The sequence below is a fragment of the Urocampus carinirostris genome, chromosome 6, assembly GCF_059441175.1.
Source record: "Urocampus carinirostris isolate Australia breed hairy pipefish chromosome 6, RoL_Ucar_1.0, whole genome shotgun sequence".
Lineage (NCBI taxonomy): Eukaryota > Metazoa > Chordata > Actinopteri > Syngnathiformes > Syngnathidae > Urocampus > Urocampus carinirostris.
In genome coordinates, this window is record NC_142354.1 from 19,027,314 (window position 1) to 19,049,194 (window position 21,881).

Below are 21,881 nucleotides of genomic sequence, written 5' to 3' on the forward strand. Positions count from 1 at the left end.
AAATATCTCATATCAAACAAAGAAAGTCCTGAAGAAAGAACAAGAAGCATCACTGAGTGTTCCTGAAGGTTTTAATTTGTTTTATTTGTTGAACATGTTTGGCAAGTTGCATTGTTGTAACAGAATGGTACAGACTCTATATTAACTCTAGATACAACTATCCGTCCATCTGTCCATACCTACCTCCATCCATCCATCCATTTATCGTTAGCGAGATGAGATGAAACGAAACGAAACAAGACGAAACAAAACAAAACAGGAAACATGACAAGCCACGACAAGATAAAACATAAAAAACGAAACAAAACATAACAAAACAAAACACAAATTAAGCCAACACAAGACAAAACAAAACAAAAACAAAATGAAACAAAAGAAATAAAAAAAACAACATAAAACTAAACAACACAAAGCAAAATACAAAACAACACAAAACTAATTAACACAACACAAAATGAACAACATAACACTAACCAACGCAAAACTAAACACAACGCAAAAGCAACAACACAAAACCAAAAAACACAACACCAAAACTAAACTAATGTCACGACCAGAACGGAATCAGGACCCAAATGCATAGCGTTAACCACAAGTTTGTTGATAGAAAGAGGAAGGGCACCGCCCGCGATCCGGTGCTCGCTGGACGCGGGAAGCAAGCCGCTCACACAATCGAATCGTGATCCGAATGCAGAAGTGGATCTTCCGGAGCGGGAGATGGCGGTGTCAAGGACAGAAAAAACAGGACAATAGCCGGGACAGTAGAGCAAAAACATGGTTGGGACGTTGGAGCAAAGGTGGTCGGGGTCAAAAAACAGGTCGAACGGGGGGGGATCAGGAACGGGTGCAAAAAGGGGAACCGACGGGAGTCAGAGTCAAAGTGCTTTCCTTGAAGAAACAGAGGTTCGCTGACGGACTGACAACAGGAGAGTGAAAGGACTGAGCTTAAAAAGGACAGGGAACCAATCAGGTAGCCCACAGCGGCTGGCGCCAAATGAGTGAGCACAGGTAATCCAAATCAAAAATCATGACAAATAAACTGAACTAAAGTAAACTAAACTAAACTAAACTACACTAAATTAACAAAACTAAACTAAACAAGTTAAACCAAACAAAACAAAACATCACAAAATAAAATAAAGTGACACAAGACAAAACAACACAAGGTGAAACAGAACAACAAAGCACAACATAACACCAAATTCAACAAAATAAAGGAACAATCATCATTGTGTTATGTATTTCAGCACATAAAAGTGATTTAAAAACTTCTAGCTACTATAATGTTGTTTTTATTCATTGCTCAAGCAGCTTTACAACAATGACCGTCACAATAATCTTAACCCCTTAAGGTTCCTGTAAATTGAACGCTGTTCTTAAACCATTTGGAGAATATTGGGGGTTATGGTCTCTTTTGAAAGTTAACGTTCTCAAGTTCTGACTTAAACTAAAATAATTACTGCAAGTGCGATTAACATCGAGTAATATGGGTTGGAATACACAGAAACGGAAGGTTTTTATTTGTATTTGATCATAGCGCTAAAACAGGTGAGACAATAGTTTGAAGCCTTACCTGGTACCGTGTCAAATTTGAACACAATCTGAAAAACAAAACTTTGTCTTTGACACATTTTTCTAAAGGCGTATCCAAAAGTGGCCAATTGGATATAACCAGTTTACAGCACTAAAACCTTTGCAGATTAGTATTTTACTTCGGCCAATTTTTTAGACATAGTGAAGAGTTATTTTTCCAGAAGTCAAAACAATGATTGTGAATTAATTGCTTTGCACACGTTCAATTTTGGCTCTGATTTGAATACATATCAAAGAATTGCATGCATTTATGTTAGAAATTTAATTGGCTAACCAATGTGTCAATCATCATTCGTATCAGTTACTAATGGCTGAAGCCAAGACCGGCAATACCTCCAACTTACCTCTTCTTCTGACACGCGCAACACATGAGCAGAGCTTCTTGTTATGACAGTCTAGCGAATCGAGCTTCTCCTTCGAGCGTTGCCAGCCTGCTGCGTCCCGAATAGAGCTTCACCTCTGACTCCATCTGTCGCCGTCCTGCTGCGGGATGACAAGGAGCCGTAGGAGGGCACGGCAAATGACCTCCTCTGTTTCTACAGCTGCGCACTTGTGAAGGTAACAAAGTAGCTGCACCGCCGTCTAACCTGCAGGGAGGATCACAAAACCCACTGACACTAGGAGCTTGCTACCGAGCTAAACAAAACACACTTGCTAATAGTCACTCTCGGATGCTTTTATACCTGTTGTAATACTGTAAGTCCAGGTATCACGGTTCACCAATCCCTTAACCACCTGGGTCCTAGAGGCAAGGACAGTCTGGCGGTACCCCACATGAAACAGACAGTATTGGTTGTCCATGTTTTCGAGTAACAGGAGAAACCTCCTGATCTGACTCAGTTACAGCACCTTCATCACCTGGTCGCTTTTTTCATCCTGCTCTTGAGAAAGGAGCCGGATTTTGGCATTGACGGGCAGTGGCAGGTGTTTGACAATACAGATACTGTATCCTAAATCACTGGGGGAAGACTCTTTGGTTCCGAAATTTAGAAGTGGTCCATTTTGTATGTTTACAGCTAAAACATCCATTCCATCCATTATCTGCACCGCTTATCCTCAGTAGGGTCGCGGGGGGTGCTGGAGCCCATCCCAGCCATCTTGGGGCAGTGGGCAGGGGTCACGCTGAACTGGTTGCCAGCCAGTCGCAGGGCACACAGAGACAGACAACTCACTCGCTCATTCACACCTAGGGACAATTTTGACCGGCCAATTAACCTGACATTCATGTTTTTGGAATGTGGGAGGAAACCGCAGTGCCCGGAGGAAACCCACGCAAGCATGGGGAGAACATGCAAACTCCTCACAGGAAGGTTGGTAGCTGGATATGAACCTATGACCTCAGAACTGTAAATGTTGTGTTTGTAAATATTATTACAAAGGGGATTAAGAGCAAAAGCTGTGTCATGGAGTCAGTGATTGGGATAACCTGTTGTAAAGTATTTTTATCACTTTTCTTATTACTTTTCTCTGTAACGAGTTACGAATAAAATGTTGTAATTCTGTCATCGTTACTGCGTTGTTCCCCTACCGGATCACAAATTACTGAGTCCTGTTTTCTGAATAATTTTAGATATACAGTATAACTATAACATTGGAGTTGCAAAAGCACTCTACATTACAACGGCAAAGCTCAAGAACGGCAAGGAAATCTGTCTTACTCAAAACTCTTATTTCATTTTCCAGATACTTTGTCTGCTGCACAGACCACAGATTACTGCAAATTACAGACTATTATTACACCATCCCCTGATCTAAAACCTACATGAGGGCAAGGGAAAACTCAAAAACCTCAACATGAGGAAAATGAAGAAAGCTTGAGAAGGGACCACACAAAAAGCAATCCCCCTTCCAGGATGACCAGGCTGCAACAGATGTTGCAATAATAAATAACACAACATAAAATATAGGTTATTCATATGCTATAGAGTAGATGTGTGTTTTAAGCTTAGATTTAAACATTTCCACTGAGGTTGCAGATCGAATCTCGGGGGGAAGAGCATTCCACAGCACCGGGGCCTGATAGGAGAACGCTCTCAAACCTGCGGATCTCTTCTTGGCTCTAGACCAGCATTTTCAGAGCAAAGGCTCCGGACAGGAACATAGAGGAGATTAAATCTGAAAGATAAGAGGGAGCAAGTCCATGCATAATTTTACTACCAACAGAACCATAACATCACATCTTAAGCTAACAGGGATGATCCAAGAAGTTTTTTCTTATTTTCTTTATACAATGATATCTCTACATATATCATGGAATTGTTCCAGTATATAGAAGTGCTTTCATCTACTGATAAAAAATAAATGAAAACAAATTAAATCTTTCCCGGCCCCCTAAAAACATCCAAGTTAACCCTAAATAGCTGTAAAACCCATCAAATCACTAAAAAGACATTCAAATAGTAACGGAACATAAAGATACAGTTAGAAGATGAATAAGATGATAACATGAATTAATCACTCCTATTTAAAGCGTCTGAAAATTCTTGGAACTTGGATTTTCTCATGCATGGCATTGGCGGCATGGGCTCAAGTGGGAGAGCGCTCGTTTTGGGATCAAGAGGTCAGGGGTTCGATTCCCGGTTCTTTCGTGTTATACGTTGAAGTGTCCTTGGGCGAGACACTGAATCCCTAATGCTCTCGATAGCAGGTAGTTGCCTTGCATGGCTGACGCTGCCATCGGTTAGTTAGTGTGTAAAAGGGAAAAGTGTGAAGCACATTGTAAAGCGCTTTGGGAGGTCTTCAGTGACTTGAAAAGCGCTATATTAATGCAGAACATTCATTCATTTTATGTCTGGGTCGAGAGAAAGACAACTCATATCTTGTATTTATTGTATCTCTTACATAGAGGTATACCTGTACTTCATTTATACTATATTATATATGTGCAATGACATTGTTTTAATGAAAAAAGTAATGTTTGTGACTTGAATATCTAATAAATTCAGAGTTACTTTACATGAAGGAGATGTTACATTTAGTTTACACACCAATTACAGTCAGTTACATTATTAATTTACATCAGCCATCATGCTGGTATGGCCCTCGGTGAAGGCGAGTTCAACCCCCCGTGTTATAAACCATTGATGGGAGCCACTAAAGTCCTTCCTCCTATTTTGAAAAAATGAATTCAAACCCATGATCAAAAGTGAGAGCCTATATTAAGACTTCCGTCGGTAAACAATAGCAGTGCCTGCCCAGGATAAAAGGCCAGACAAATAAGCAGACCCTTTAGTCATTAGCTGCTAAATAATAACCCCTTACCGGTAATTATTGTGGGAAATTGTTATTTATAAAAGTTGTGTGTGCCCTGCCATGTTCAACATTCGTCTGAATTATGTTGCATATTAGATGCATTTCCTTGGTGAGCTGACTGAATCTACTAAAATCATGTCTGTTATCCCTGTCACGTCAATTGGCGTTGAGAAAAAGCAGACCATACCAGTAATATGCGCCAGTGTTGTTATAATGTGATGACAGCACTGGTTATCTTGACCCGATAAGCAATTATACCACCAAAGTAAGCATCCGTATTAAGAGCGCGTCTGTTTTCGTAGCCCGTTCACCTTCAACTCGTGTCCCAAACGTTTCCTATGTGCGCAGCGTAACTTCTTAACGATAACAGCGCATACATAGTTCCCAGGGCAGCACGGCGGCGCAGTGGTTAGCGCGTGTGCGGCACAGTTCTAAGGTCTTGGGAACCTCCTGTGTGGGTTCAAATCCAGCTACCGGACTTCCTGTGCGGAGTTTGTATGTTCTCCCCGTGCTTCCGTGGGTTTCCTCCGGGCACTCCGGTTTCCTCCCACATTCCAAAGACATGCATTTCAGGTGGATTGGCCGGTCCAAATTGTCCCTAGGTGTGAATGAGCGAGTGAGTTGTCTGTCACTGTGTGCCCTGCGATTGGCTGGCAACCAGTTCAGGGTGTCCCCTGCCCACTGCCCGATGATTGCTGGGATGGGCTCCAGCACCCCCGCGACCCTACTGAGGATGAGCGGTGCAGCTAATGAGATGAGATGAGACATAGTTCCCATCTTCCCTTTCTAAAACTTCAACTATTTCAAGCCACGTTTGTTTTACCTCGGCACTATGACTTTAAATGGATGTACTGTACTCATCGAGCATCCATAAATCATTCGTCTGTATCATCGTCGCACGGGCTTGGAAGAAAACTCTTACTGCAGGCGAAGATTCATTTACACATAGATCAGAAGGAGTTTTGTAATAATCTTGGATTTCTCCTTTGAGATTCAGATTTATAAAAAAAATCGGAACTCTTTGTACCTTTTATAAAAATATGTACTTGAGATTTATCCTGCTCTAGAACAGATGGAATCCTAGCTTTAACTGAACCTCTCAATTTGGCACATACACGTATACAGACGCTCCCCTACTTACGACCATTCGACTTAAGTAAAACGGTAGATACGAACCTTATTTTTTAGGGACGTCGAAAAATATCCGGACATTGCTCTAAGTTAGATTTTGTATTATGTGCACCTTTTTCTGAGTACAGGACATTACTGTAGTGCTTCTTTCCGCCGCTAAAAGCGTATGGTGGCGCTGTGGGAGGACACCCAGCATCCACTCCGAAGAAGAAATCCGCTTCCTCTTCCTAGTTCTAAACATTCTATAGTGTCTATGTCTAAAATACTATCCCCAGCGTGCTAAGAACTTTGACATTTTTAGTGTTTAATACCTCGTGCATCCATTCAATATGGTTGGTGTAAAGTGTAAAGAAGAGGCAAGCAGTTTCTTTTGAAACGAAAATGGAATAAGAACGCTTGATGCGGTTGAGAAAATGTTTGGATTGCTTTTTTTTCCGTCACTTTTTACCATAGAGGAGGACCTCTTTAAGTGCATCTTCCAAAAGTAAGTTAAACTCAACTTTATTTATCTTTATCGAGTATATTGTTTCATGAATTTTTTATTTTTTAGTACAAAAACAATACAGGTTACTTATACAAGCCTAGAACATTCTCTATGTAAACCTTAAACATACAAAATATAGCAAATGAAGCAACTTACGAACAAACTCAACTTACGAACGATCGTCTGTTTGTAAGTAGGGCATCGTCTGTAGATGATAAAACTGTAACTATTTATTGCCACTAGCCTAATAAAAAATAAATAAAACAATTGAAGGAAGAAATACATTTGATTTGAAATTTGAATACAAAATTAATTTGAACAGGAATTGCAAGTAAAATCATTTGAAATAATCAGCCAAGAATCCTGCTAAGAGGCTAGCTTGACACCAATGAAAGACATTTCAAAAGATCATCATGTGCACTGATGTGATGTGGTTTTTGAAAATTTCAAAACCTTTATTTTCTTCCTGCGAAATAACAAATGCATGCAAAATAAAATTCTTAAAACATTTTTGATCTGAAATCTGAAAGGGGATTCGTTTTGTAATCCCCAACAAAAATGAACTGAAAACACAGTTGTCAGATCTAACTCAACACCAATTGAGGTCCCTTTGTCGTTTCCCTTCTTACTGAGTTTGGCAGTCGTTTAGTTTCTTTGCCACCACAGAAGGAAATAGTTGTAATAGAGAGGCTGTTAATAAAGTTGTGTTTTATGGATGCTCTCGTGAACTCAAGGGAGACATTCATATTTGGACAATAAAATATTATCAATCAAACCCCAATTTTTTTTTTAAATTATATCGGAAGTCGCCTGCAAATTTCCTATAGTGATGAGGTCGGTGTTTGGTGAAGCGCAGTTGGATTTACAATATCTAGGGGGCTTTTTGGTTTGATTATTTGAAGTATTATATTTCCTGTTTAGTATATTAGATATTTTAAAGGGAAAAAAGGAGTATAAGCCATTTTAATTAGTTGACGATCATTTTTAGATAATGTAAGAGCATACCTGTAAACCTCGAGTGACAAAGTTGTCAAGAACCAGAACAGGATCAGGACCCAAATGTATGACGTTTCTCACACAAGCCTTTTATTTTACGGGAAATGGGGAGTCATGTACTTTAGGCATCAATCTGGCGTGGAATGATAGGAAGCCAGAGGCCGACGAGATCGATACCAATTGCCCGAGCAGATACCGGACAGATGGGGTCGATACTGGGCAGGACGGGACGGACAGGATTGATATCTAAACAGAATATCGAAAATAAACAGGACAAATTAGACGGGAACGAAACTGGAAACCGATATTAAACAACGGGACCGACAGGAATGAAATCAAAGCAGGATATCAAAATTAAACAGGATAAACTAGACAGGAACAAAGCTGGAAACCGATATTAAACAGGATAAAATAAACAGGAACAATACCGGACAGGAAATACCAACAGGAAACAGGACCAAGTCAAAACCCAAGTCTTGCAGGGCAGAGGTTCGTTGACGGACTGACAATGGAAAAAAAATAGACGGAAAAGCCAATCTGTCAACGAGCCGCAGCTGGCACCACACAGGCGGGGCCAATTGGGCGCCATGGCAACCGTAACAAAAAGTAGTACAGGTCAAACTAAAGATGCTTATTTTTCCCTCTAAAATATTAGCGGTTGCAATGTATGCAAGATAAATAATATTGAAGAAAAATATCTTAGAACAAGTAGACTAATACTAAACAAGACTGCCAATATCTTGTTTTCGCTATGCACATTTTCTGAAACATATACTCAGATACATGTGGTGAGGTTCAGATTTACAAATAAACGTACAACGTTTTCACCATTTTATTGGCAGATCTAGAAAGCAATTTCGAACCTTAGCATAGAAAAAAAACTTACTGTTTTACATTAACTTAAAAAATAAGTCGATGCACTGCTTATTTTGAATACAAGCAACAAAGGATTGGAAATTCTCCTACATTAAAAATGTCCATGCAATGAGAAAAAAACACTTGATGGATGGCTTGAATGGCTGGGGTCCCTTCTCAAGGTTTCTTCATTTTCCTCATGTTGAGGTTTTTGAGTTTTTCCTTGCCCTCATGTAGGTTTTAGATCAGGGGATGGTGTAATAAAAGTCTGTGGTTTGCAATAATCTGTGGTCTGTGTAGCCCTTTGAGACTTTTTGTGATTAAGGGCTATACAACTTGACTTGGCTAATTCCATTGTTTGGGGCTGAGGTGTGCACCAAATCAGAATACCGTGTCTCACTTTGGCCCTCTGGTGTGAGGCAAGAGAATTGCCTGCCTCACTCTTCATCTGCTATGCTCGTTACTAATTATATAATTTGTACATATTGGTAAAGACAATCCTAGAATCGTCAAGTTAAATGAGAAATAACCTTAACACTGAATAACTATAACAATGAAATTTATTTTGATTAAGTTTGATTAAGTTTCCACAGTATCAGGTGAGGCACAGCCTCACCTGCCTCCTGTGGCTGAACATCCCTGCTCCATAGCAATGCTGCATTTACTCCTGTGAGAGAGATGAAACCCTCTAGTAACGGTCTTTTGAGCAGAGGAGGAAAAGGCGGTAGCTTTGAGGACCAGACACAAAGGAAAAGGACTAAAGTGGAGGTGAGGCATTTGACATTGATGTGGACATGTCAAGTGACATGTTGAGAATCAATTTTGGGAAGTTTTGCCCCGCTTGCCTCCTTAGAGGAACTCAACAATCTTCTGTTTTTTCCTGTTTTGACTTCTTTTCAGGCTTTGCTGACGTGTTTGTCCGTTTGTTTGACTTCCTGTCTTTCTTTGTTCTCCCAGCTCTCCTTTACCTGAGGAGCTTTCACTTTACTCCCTTGTGAATGATTGCATAACACTGAGGTGCAAGAACCGAACGGCTTATTTTCATTTAAGATGAAAATAAGATGACATCATTATGTAAAAACGACTTTTCTCACTCCACTCGACTATTATTGTTATCTTAAATCTTCCGTCGGAATATTTTTGCATACCCGCAATGAGCGAACGGACAACTTTTGTGACCTTTTTTCCGTCCACACTCATTCTACTTTTACACACTTTGAGCCTCCTTACCTTACGAAATCGTAAAGTCGGATGCAAAGCAGATGTATTCACTCGTAAATCAAATTAACTTCGGTGCTTGTGGAATGACAATCTGTAGAGGGGAATTATTCAATTTCAAACTAATTTTATCTCATGTGCTTCAATTGTTGAAGGCAAAAGCTCCCCTGAGACCCAAATTCAGATTATTGAACATAAAGATGTAATCATTTTGAACTAAATGACATTTTTGAGTTTTTCCTTGCCTTCATGTAGGCTTTAGATCGGGGGCTGGTGTAATAATAGTCTGTAGTTTGGAATAGACTGTGGTCTGTGCTGTCCTTTGAGACTCCTCGTGATTAAGTCAAGTCAACCTGAAGTCTGAGGCTGGCATAAATCATGAGCTATTGAATAGAAGTGGGTCTTAAGTCTAGATTTAAAAATTTTCTCTAAGGTTGCAAATCTTATCTCCGGAGGCAGAGCATTCCACAGCACCGGAGCCCGGATGGAGAATGCTCACGAGCCTGCAAACTTCTTCTTGGCTCTTGGAGTCACACGTAGACAGGCATTTTCCGAGCTGAGCCTCTGTGCAGGAACATAAGGGGGAAACCAAATCTGAGAAATAAGAGATAACAACAAAAACTTAATTATATTGTGTCGTCATTGCATTTTTTGTATGATAAATCTGTTGAATTAATTTCTGTTTTGTGTGCCACTGGACACAGGAAGTGATGGATAAAGCCGCTTCCAATCCGACTTCAATTATCGGCATTTTTGGTGAACTCACTTGTTGCCCGTAGGATTAGAATAGGGTGCTTGTGATTCAATTCTCCCTTCCTTGTAATCCCTTGAAAAGCACATGGCGGGAGTCTCACCATGATTTGGGACTGTTTCTTGGAAGCTTTTCCGGCGTGACTTCTTAAAAACGGGATTTTCGGACTCGTTTTGCAACGCTGTTCTGACCATAAACACTTTCCTCGATTACTCATGCGGTGGGAGTATTTCATGTTTGCTTTCTCCGATTGGTCACGGATTCCGCATTTAAGTGATCAAAATAGTTTACTGATAGGAAAGCAAGGAGGGCCTTTTGTTTACATGTAATTACCCGAAGCTTTCCACGCTGAGAGGAGAGCGTCCACAGGAAGAACTGGAAGCGAGCAAACAAACAGCCCAAGACCCCGTCCATCCACCATTCCCAAAGTAACACATTACAAGAGTAATGTGGGAAGAAGACTCGACATCTGCGTCTCATGTGGAGGAGTCCACACTCGAGAGATTTGCGAAATTTCAACCGTATCCGATCTCAAAACGTGTGCGGCGCTTACGGCTGTTTACACTGCAAGTGCGTATTCTTCAAATATTGTCTTGGGATATAAAGGTATTTCTATTGAAAATAAAAAAATTCTTTCAAACAAATTGTTTTTATTCTACCTACATAGAATAAAGAATGTACACTGAAGAATATAAGTATTTGAAGACCGTGCTATTTTGCTATTTCTCCCACTTAGAAATCACGGATGGGTCTGAAATTTTCATCGTAGGTGCATGTCTACTGTGAGAGAGATAAACTAAAAAGAGAATCCAGAAATCACAAAGCATGATTTTTTTTAAATTAACTTTTAAATTATTCGTGTGATATAGCTGCAAAGAGGTTTTTGAAAACCTGAGAAAATGAATGTTAATATTTGGTACAATTGCCTTTGTTTGCTATTACAAAGGTCAAACCTTTCCTCTCGTCTTTCACCAGATTTGCACACACTCCAGGAGAGATCTTGGCCCACTCCTCCACAAAGTTCTTCTCTAGATCAGTCAGTTTTCTGGGCTGTTGCTGAGAAACACGGAGTTTGAGCTCCCTCCAAAGATTTTCGATTGGGTTCAGGTCTGGAGACTTCCTGGGCCATGCTAGAACCTTGATATGGTTCTGACTGAGCCAATCTTTGGTTTTCCTGGCTGTGTGCTTCGAGCCGATGTCGTGTTCGAAGACCTGGCCACGACCCATCTTCAATGCTCTGACTGAAGGAAGGAGATTGTTCTCCAAAATTTCACAATACATGGCCCCAGTCATCCTCTCTTTAATGCTGTGCACTCGCCCTGCCCCATGTGCAGAAAACCACCCCCAAAGCATGATGCTTCCACCCCCATGCTTCAGAGTAGGAATTGTGTTCTTCGGATTGTACTCTTAATTCTTCCTCCAAACGCGCTTAGTCGAATTATGACCAAAAAGTTCTATTTTTGTACTCATTTGACCACAAACCATTCTCCCATGACTCCTCTGTAACATCCAAATTATCATATGAAAACTTGAAATGGGCCATGACATATGCTGGTTTAAGCAGAGGAATATTTTAATATTTCAAAAACAATACCTGTAGGATGAAAAATTTGCATTAATATAACAAAACGTGAGCCTCAATATAATATTCCACCAATTACTGCTACAGGAACCCCACATTTTTAAAAGAAAAGAAAAACTCACCAAAGAAAAAATGAAAGGAAAAACTGTGGATTTTAGCCACTTTGAGTAATTGAGTTTTGGACTCTTCTTTGTGCTTTTTAGCATTAGTTTTCGGTTGCACTACACACTACAGCGGCATCTAGAGTACAAATATAACACAGTGTCCCTTAATAATAATAATAATAATAATTTCCTTGTATTGTCATTCTGTGTAACAATGTACACAGAACGAAATGTCGATTGCACCTGACCCGTTGTAGCGAGCCGATGCAGCCGCAGCCAACAGAGGGCGCCGCCGACCACTTTTTAAGTCTTAGGAATGACTCGGCCGGGGCGCGAACCCGAACCTCCCAGTCTCAAAGCGGGCGCCTTACCATCTAGGCTACTGAGCTGGTAAGTAGGCATATCAGATTAACATTCACATGGTGAATCAAATCAAAACAATCCCAACACAACAGTTATTTTGATAATAAAGATTAATTAACATGGGATTAAAAGTGGTGTCCATAACTTCAAAATGTTTCACTTGCTGAGGCCATCTTCTGGCAGAAATACTCATGTCAGCCTCTGTGAAGCTGCTCGTAAGGCATGTGCTCGAATGTGTCTCTCTTAGACGTGCTTGAATGAACTCTTCTATTTTCCTATTTTTGTTGCATTTGTACCGTATTTGAAGTCATTTTCTTACTTTCACCATTTCATCCTGGAATAAAAGTAAACCTTGATCATGCATGAAAACAGTCTCCTCCCCTCTCCCCTTGCGGAACACCGATGATAAAAGTACGAAAGGCGCGGTGATAAAAAACCTATATAAAGGCTCGTTGAACTCAGCAGGGTATTGTTAACACATATTTAATTGAGAAAATATTTAATTTGAAACTTTTTATGGACACCTCAAATCACGCCGACACTTGACAGTAACACAAAACTTTTTATGACTTCCGTTTGTTGCAATTATTACCGGTACAAACCAATTTTTGGAGTTCTGGGAAATGATCTAGTTGACCTAATATAAAACAATGTCATAGGCCGGGGAGACAGTGTTTTGAAGAAAAATGCAAGAGCTCTCTTGCAGGCGGCAAATCTGCATGTAATTGGAAGAGCCCATCGGCTAACGCTAGCACACAATAACAACCAACAGGATTTGGTTGTGTACACAGATGTTCCTCCAATTCCATGTGTTCACAAAAAGGGGTGCTCTCAACAAATTGTTGTTTTACACTCAAGAGTCCCAAATAAAAATCCCCGGGATGAGATTTATTCAGGATGTCTTGCAACCTAATTTTAGCAGGCTAACTACCGTATTTTCTGCACTATGAGGCGCATCAGGTAATAAGGTGCGTCTCCCAAAAATGGTCTTTTTTGTTTTTTTCATATATAAGGCGCACCGGACTATAAGGCACATGGAATTGAAACTATAATAAGATCTAGGGTTGCAAAACAGAGAAATAGTACCAGTTTTTGTGGATTGATAAATTTGGATGCAATGGGAATCGAACTCGGATCGCGGTACGGAGCGCACCGGATCATATCCATTAGACCACTAGAAATACAGACGAATTATGAAAACACTATTTTTAGTCACGATATCAAAATGTTGATGTTATCGTTGGTCTTGGCCACTACAATATAGAGAGACACTAAACCGAAGTCTTTACGAAGCACATGATATTCTGAACTGAATGAAGAGCAGGGCATTGTGGAAAGTAATTTGGTCATTCTAAACTGATTGTTGGGAAGTAATTTTGTCTTCCTGAACTGAATGAGGAGACAGGCGTTGTGGGAAGTAATTTGGTCGTTCTGAACTGAATGAAGAGAAATGCATTGTAGGAAGTAATTTGTTTTGTTCTGAACTAAATTAAGAGAAATGCATTGTAGGAAGTAGTTAGGTCTTTCTGAACTGAATAAAGAAAAAGGCATTGTTGAAAGTAATTCGGTCATTCTGAACTGAATTAGCAGAAAGACGTGTTGGGAGCGGGCAGCACGGCGGCGCAGTGGTTAGCGCATGTGCCGCACAGTTCATGTCATGGGAACCTCCTGCGTGGGTTCAAATCCAGCTCCAGACTTCCTGTGCGGAGTTTGTATGTTCTCCCCGTGCTTGCGTGGGTTTCCTCCGGGCACTCCGGTTTCCTCCCACCTTCCAAAAACACGCATTTCAGGTGAATTGGCCGGTCCAAATTGCCCCTAGGTGTGAATGAGCGAGTGAGTTGTCTGTCCCTGTGTGCCCTGCGATTGGCTGGCAACCAGTTCAGGGTGTCCCCTGCCCATTGCCCAATGATTGCTGGGATGGGCTCCAGCACCCCCGCGACCCTACTGAGGATAAGCGGTGTAGCTAATGAGATGAGATGAGACGTGTTGGGAGCATGATGATGCTGCCAACACCATGTTTGACAGTGGAGATGGTGTTTTTAGGGTGATGTGCAAAGTTACTCTTACACCAAATGCTTTGCAGTCAGCCCCAAAAAGTGCAATTTTGGTCTCATCTGACCAAAGCGCCTTGTTCCACATGTTATTTGTGTCTCCCATGTGGATTCTTGTAAACGCCAAACGGGCCTTTTGAATGTATTTTTTCAGAAAGATCTTTCTCCTTGCCACACTTCCATAAAGGGCAAATTGATGCGGACTATGAATAATAGTCCTTTGGACAAATTGTCCCACCATTCGTTGTGTGTGCCTGCAGCTCATCCAATGTGATCTTTTTCCTCTTGAATCCTTCACTGGTTAGTTTTGTCCTTGTTTGGGGCGAAAAATTTAGAGGGACGGGCAGTTCTTGGTAAGTTTTCAGTGATTTTACGCTCTCTATATTTTGATATAATTTCTCGCACAGTGCTTCGGGATATGTGTAAATGCTGAAGAATTTTCTTGTATCCGATTCCTGCATTGAACTTTTCCACAACGTTATCCCAAACCTGGCTGGTAAGTTCTTTTCAGTCTTTTTTTTTATTGGGGGGGATATGATATCAGATATTAAAAAAATTTGGGACCAATTCGCGATTGTGTCTCACATGTTGTTAATACTAAATATTTTCTGTTTTTTTAGCTTTAAGCTTGAAGCCTGAAATGTAGCAATATGATAAAAATGTATAGGGGGACCAATCCTTTCGCTAGGCACTTATGATATTCATGCTAGGTTAAGACATATTCACATGATAACTAAAGCGAGGGCTGTGAATGATTTCTTCATGGGGGGCGACTAAGCTTAAGCAACTGGTCCTAATCATATCACAGCGGTAATGACTTGGCCTTTTGAGCTTTGCCTATAGGTAAAAATCTGCAGTTTTAGTTCTAGGGTGGTCCGTATCCTAATCTCAAAAATAGAAGCACTTGACCAGGATATAATCAGATTAAATTCTCACTCAGATTTAAATAAATTCGAGCACAATGAGCCTCAGTCTTGAATGTGAAAAAGCTCATTGGAATAATTATCCTTGTGGGAAATGTTTTGAATGGTTTATTGTGTTTGAAAGAAAAAGGAGGATGGAATGAAAATAATACAAATTAATGCTAGTAGAATTTAAAATATATTTACATTGGGATTTCCATGTTGTAAGGCCTACAATGTCGCCCTCTGCTGAGCAGAATGGGATCTGTAAATTAATTTATACCAATGTCTGAGTATACAGTATCTTGCGCTTGAAATTTCAAAAATGTCCGAAGATAACTAGGATGGGCTCCAGCACCCCTGCAACCCTAGTGAGGATAAGCAGTGCAGATAATGGATGGATGGACATACAGAATATACTCTTTCATCCTTTCATTATTATTCAAAACATAAAATAATACGGAATGGATTTTATTCTACCAAAGATTTAGTTTGTTCTTTAAATATTACTCAATTTTAATACCTAAAAGTTCTATTTTTACCTAAAAAATATATGGTACCATATTTTTGGACTATAAAGCAGACTTCCAAAAATAGTCCTTAGTGAAATATTTTCAATATAGAAGGCCAACTGGACTATAAGGCACTTGACAGTAAAACTACTACTACTCGATAAAGTTGCAATAAAAAGCATCAGAAAATAATAATAAACTGTCATTATGAATTGTTTTTTCAAAACTAAGACGTATTCATTCATGTAAGGTTACTGTATTAAGTAGCATTTCATTTTAAATATGCTTTCCACATTCATTTACCATATTTTACTGCCTGTAAGGCCAACCTGCATATTTTTTTTGAGGTGCGCCTTATAGTCTGGAATATACGGTACTCATTTTAGAATATTTCAATACAATAATGTTTCTGTGACTGTATGGATAATAAATAAAAGACTTTTCACCCACGAAACAGTTTCAGAACTGTATCAGTGTCTCAAATGGATTTGCTTTCATATTCATTTATGTATTATTTTTTGTCACGACCAGAAGGGAATCAGGGCCCAATTGCGTAACGTTTCTCACAAGTTTATTGAGATAGAAAGAGGAATCTGGTGCTCGCTAGACGCGGGAAGCAAGTCGCTCTCGCAATCGGATCGTGATCCGAATACGGAAGTGGATCTTCCGTAGCGGGAGATGACGGTGTCAGGGATGGAAAAACAGGTCGATAGCCGGGACAGTAGAGCAAAAACGTGGTCGGGATCAAAAACAGGTCGTAAGCCGAGACGGGAGAGCAGACGTGGTCGGGTGAAAAAAACGTGTCGTAGCCGGAGACAAACGGGTAGATCAGGAACGGACAGGTGGAAAAACGGGAGGAATAATGGGACAGGCGGGAGTCAGGGTCAAAAAGGCTTGCCTTGTATCAACAGAGGTTCGCAGACAGTCTGACAACCCGAGAGTGACAGGACTGGGTTTAAAAATGGACAGGGAGCCAATCAGATGAGCGAGCCAGGTAGTCATGACATTTTTGTGTTCTATTTCAATGTGGAAAACTTTAGTTTACTACAGTAATGTCATTAGAAATATTTCAAATAATGAGTTTGTGACTCAGTAAAAACAAAAATATTTTAATACCTTTTCCTCCAAAAATCTGAAGGACAGCAGTACTAAATACATTAATTCAGTTGTATTTTTAATATTTTAGTTTCGATTTACTTTACTAACAAACAACTGAGTTTGAGTCATTATAAAGAACCTATCAATTAAAGAGACATATTTAATTTGTATTTATTTCGTTTCAAAACACCAAGACTTTTACATTTTCTAAATAATTCTCTTTTTCTAAAATTATCTTGCTTAATTCAAGTATTGTACAAGCCTTTTTCCAAAGTTTGCTTTTTGAATATTCTATTGGTAAAATAATGCTTATTTAACTTTTGCCATTATTGTTAGATAAAAAAAACAAAATGAAAAGAATTGCATACATTTCATATACTTCCTGTCATGAACCGGAACAGGAGAACCCAAATGCGTGACGTTTCTCACACAAGCTTATATTTTACAGGAATTGAGGCAGTCATGCACGTTAACCCAAACACCAGTGATTCGGCGATCGTCGGGCGGAAGACGTAAGGCAGCAGTCTGGCGTGGAATGACTGGAAGCCAGCAGCCGGCGAGATCTATACTAATTGCACGAGCAGAAATCGGACAGTGGGGTCGATACCGGACAGGACGGGAAAGACAGGATTAATATCAAAACTGGATATCGAAATTAAACAGAACAAACTAGACAAGAATGAAACTGAAGATCGATATTGAACAGGACAAAACAGTCAGGAACAATACCGGACAGGAAACCAGCAGGAAACCGGACAGAGTCAAAAACCCACGTCTTGTTGGTGCAGAGGTTCGTTGACGGATGACAAAGGGCGAGTGAGAGCACTGAGCTTAAACAGAAGGGAAGCCAATCCGTCAACGAGCCGCAGCTGGTGCCACACGGGCGGGACCAATTGGGCGCCATGGCAACCGTGACACTTCCTTTTATTAAATACTGAAAACTAAAATGCAAAGCTACAGCTGTACGCCTTTACTACTTGTTTGGTTCATCAACCCACCTGGCCAACGACAAGATGTATAGACCAGCTTTTTGTCATATTGCCACATTTTGGCCTTTAAATTTAAGACTAAGAAATTAAAAATATTTTCACAGAATCAACAAGATTTACTTGTTGTGGGAAGTAATTTGGTCGTTCTGAAATCAATGAAGAGAAAGGCATTGTAGGAAGTAATTGCGTTCGGCCCAAAAAGGAACCAAGTTTTTTGTCATTTAATATTTTACTTACGTCAAAAAAACAGAAAAGTAGGTGGTGCAAAATTATTGGGCCGCAGTTCCCTTAGCTCGGCCAATTGACTCGAGAAGTCCCCTGATGATTTCTGAATGACCCAATGTCGACTTATATGACTAACAGTGACTAACAGTGTGCTCCTGTGTGTCATTGAGTCTCAGTTTAAATGCACCTGCTCTGTGATGGGCTCGGAGGTCTGTGAAATGGAGAACATACCAAACTTACCGGCCAAGTCCGGATAAAGTTGTGGAAAAAGTTCAAAGCAGGAATGGGATACAAGAAGATTCCGTAATATTTACACATCTCCTGGAGCACTGTGCGAGCAATAACATCAAAATGGAGGGAGAATAAAACCACTGCAAACCTACAAAGACCTGGCAATATCTTTAAATGTTTTGCCCAAACAAGGAGAAAACTAACCAAAGAAGCAACCAAGAAATTCGTTATCAGATTGGATGACCTGCAGGCATACAAAACTGAAGTGGGACAATCCGTGCATAAGACTATTTTTCGTAGCCTGCAACAATCTGCCCTTTAAGGAAGAGTGATAAGAAGAAAAGCCTTTCTAAAAATTCACGATCGAAAGGCCCGTTTGGCGTTTGCAAGAAGCCACATGGGAGACACAAATGACATGTTGAAAAAGGCGCTTTACTCAGGCCAGAATTTCACCTTTTGGGCTGAATGCAAAGCGTTTGGCGTAAGAGTAACTTCACACATGACCCTGAAAACAACATCCCCACTGTTAAACATGGTGGTGGCAGCATCTTGCTCTGTTGCTTTTGCTCAGCAGGGACTGGGAAAATGGTTAGAGTTGATGGGAAAGGGGGTGGAGCCACATACATGGCGATTCTGGAAGAAAATCCCTTCAAGTCTGCAAAAGACCTGAGAATGGAGCGCAGGTTTCACCTTCCAACAGAAAAACGACCCTAAATCTAAAGCCAAATCTATTATGGAATGGTTTAAAATTGAAAATATAAAGAAGCTAGGATGGCCAATCGTAAGTCCAGACCTCAATCCTATAGAGTGGTAAGAGCTTTAAAATGCTGTGAACAAACAATCACCATCAAACCTTGAGGAACCTGAGCTGTTTTCTAAGGAAGAATGGAAAAAGATTTCAGTTTCAAGATTTGCAAAACAATGACTCAAATTTTCCTTGACATATTCTTTAATCAATGCTTGTGGAAGGGTAAGAGTTACAAAATCTACAGACTACCGATGATAGTATACCCACTTCCTATCATACATTGTTATTTATACAGTGGTCATTTTACATTGCGTTTCATTCAACGTACCTGTGACGTAAACTTTTATAGATCTACCCAGTGAGACTGAAAATGGAGAGCGGCGAGCGTAAACGAGATTACCTAAAATCTTCCCGAAGCTTCATTAATGTGCTTGGATCAAGTTTCTAGTACAAAAATCAACAACACAGAGGCAGCACAATTCCTTTGAGTGATTTGAAGTGCATTAGTTCATTGCAGGAAGTCTACTAGGTTTCTCTTTACTTTTCTTTTCATCTAAATATATGAGTTTCTTCGTTTTCTATGCAAGTTACAGGAATTACTTTACAAAGTGCCAATGTCTATGAGAGGCTGTTAGAGAAGTAAATTATACTTGTTCACACATATAACTTACTCTACTCTCACACATGCACAATTACACTCATACAGACACAGTCTTACCCACGCACAAACAATACTATATTCTTTCATGAATACTACTATACTGCAATTCACACTACTATACTCTCTCACACATACTACTATACTATTATACACAAACTACTATATTCTCACAAATATTGCTATACTCTCGTACACACACCTTTATGCTGTCACACACTTAAAATACTCTCACATGTACTACTATACTCTCTCAAATATTACTATACTCTCATAGACACACTACTATACTTTCACACTGCAAGTATAATCTCATACACGGACAATTATAATGTGCAGCGTTTAAAAGGATATTTGTTTGGTCTGATTGGAAGACACTTTGAATATCCATTTAGTAATTGGCTTACCCAGAGATCAGTGTGCATTGCCATGGTTACCGAAAGAACCCTAAATAAAACAACACTGAGAAGTGAGGTGATCATTACACCAGTTGTGAAAAAAAAACAGAAATTTTAATGGTGCGTGAGAAAAAAATAGTAGTGTGTGTGAGAGTATAATGTGTGTGAGTCAATAAGAGTGGGTGTGTAGTAGTAGTAGTATGTGTAGGAGAATCGTAGTGAGTGTAAGAGTATAATAGTGCGTGTGGAGGAGTATAGTAGTATGTGTGAGACAGCATAGTGTGTGTATGAGCGTAAAGTCATATCTGTAAAAGAGTAAAGTAGTATGTCCTGTATTAGAGTGTATAGCAGTGTTTGTGCATGGGTATGACTGTGTATGAGAGTATAGTTATGCATGTGTGAGAGTAGGATGTTAAATGTGAGAGATAATATGATGTACTTCTCAAACAGCCTCTCATAAATGTCTTCGAGATGTTTCCTCACTACAACACACATAAACTTGATTGTGCTTTGTCAGTCCACCCTAAGATAAACAGTAGCAGGCCACAGATGCTAACTCACTGTTAGCAGAGATGCTAAAACTGATGTGAACCAACAAGTCACTTTTGTGCTTCAGATGTTCAAATTGGGAATATTTGTGGTTTTTAAACACATTCACACTGAAAATGATCTTCAGAAATTGTGGCCTGTGGGATTGATTCTTATATGCGTGTCATGCTAATGACGTGCTAGGAAGTCAAGTTACAAACTGAGCTAATATGCCAGATTCTTTTTTTTAATAAAGCCTGAAATCCCCATTTTTATATTAGATGGTATCTGTGTTCAATTAAATGTAGCACATTTAGTTTATGAAAATGTGTTTGTGTAAAATCCAGTCCAGTCCAGTTACTTTACAAAGCTGTGTTGAATTTTAAGCCAAGACTACATTGTGAGGAGTTGAACTGTCATACTATGTGCTTTTCTTTTACTCCAAAGAAAACTCTGCTCACAAAAAAATTGTACCAGGTAAAAGCTACTGAAACACTGCAAACACAAAATGTTCGGCCATGAGTGGACCTGGTTCTTTTAATTTAACTTGCTGGTTGTTTTGCACAGTTTAGAAAAACACACATTTATGATTTTCATTGTTTGAATTGACTGTTGTGCCAAACAACCATACCTATGTTTTTAATAGTTTGAGATAGAAATGGAGGGATTCTTTCAAAGAGAACTCCTAAAAATAATAGGTCTTGAATTTTGCTAAAAAATAACCCAACCAACTTGGTCTTGCAGTACAAAACCAGTGTTTTTCAACCTTTTTGAGCCAAGGCACCTTATTTTTTTTCATTTAAAAATATCGAGGCGTAGCATTGGACGAAAATAGTTCAAATTTCTTCTGGCACCAGTTTTATGTGCGGCAGTGGCTCAGGAGGTAGAGCGCTCGTCTTGGGATCAAGAGATCACAGTTCGAATCCTGGCTCCTCCGTGTTACATGTCGAAGTGTCCTTGGGTAAGACACTGAACCCCCATTATCTCCAATAAGCAGGTTGGCGCCTTACATGGCTGCACGGCCGCTATTGGGAAATGTGAAGCACACTGTAAAGCGCTTTGGGAAGTCTTGACTTTAAAAGCGCGATATAAATGCAGATCATTTCATTTTCATTTATGTATTTAGATTTTTAAAGGTTAAATAAATTATCATGTTACCTAAATTGACAGTATGAAGTTGTTCTTATATTTTGTAGTCACTGTGGCTAAGGA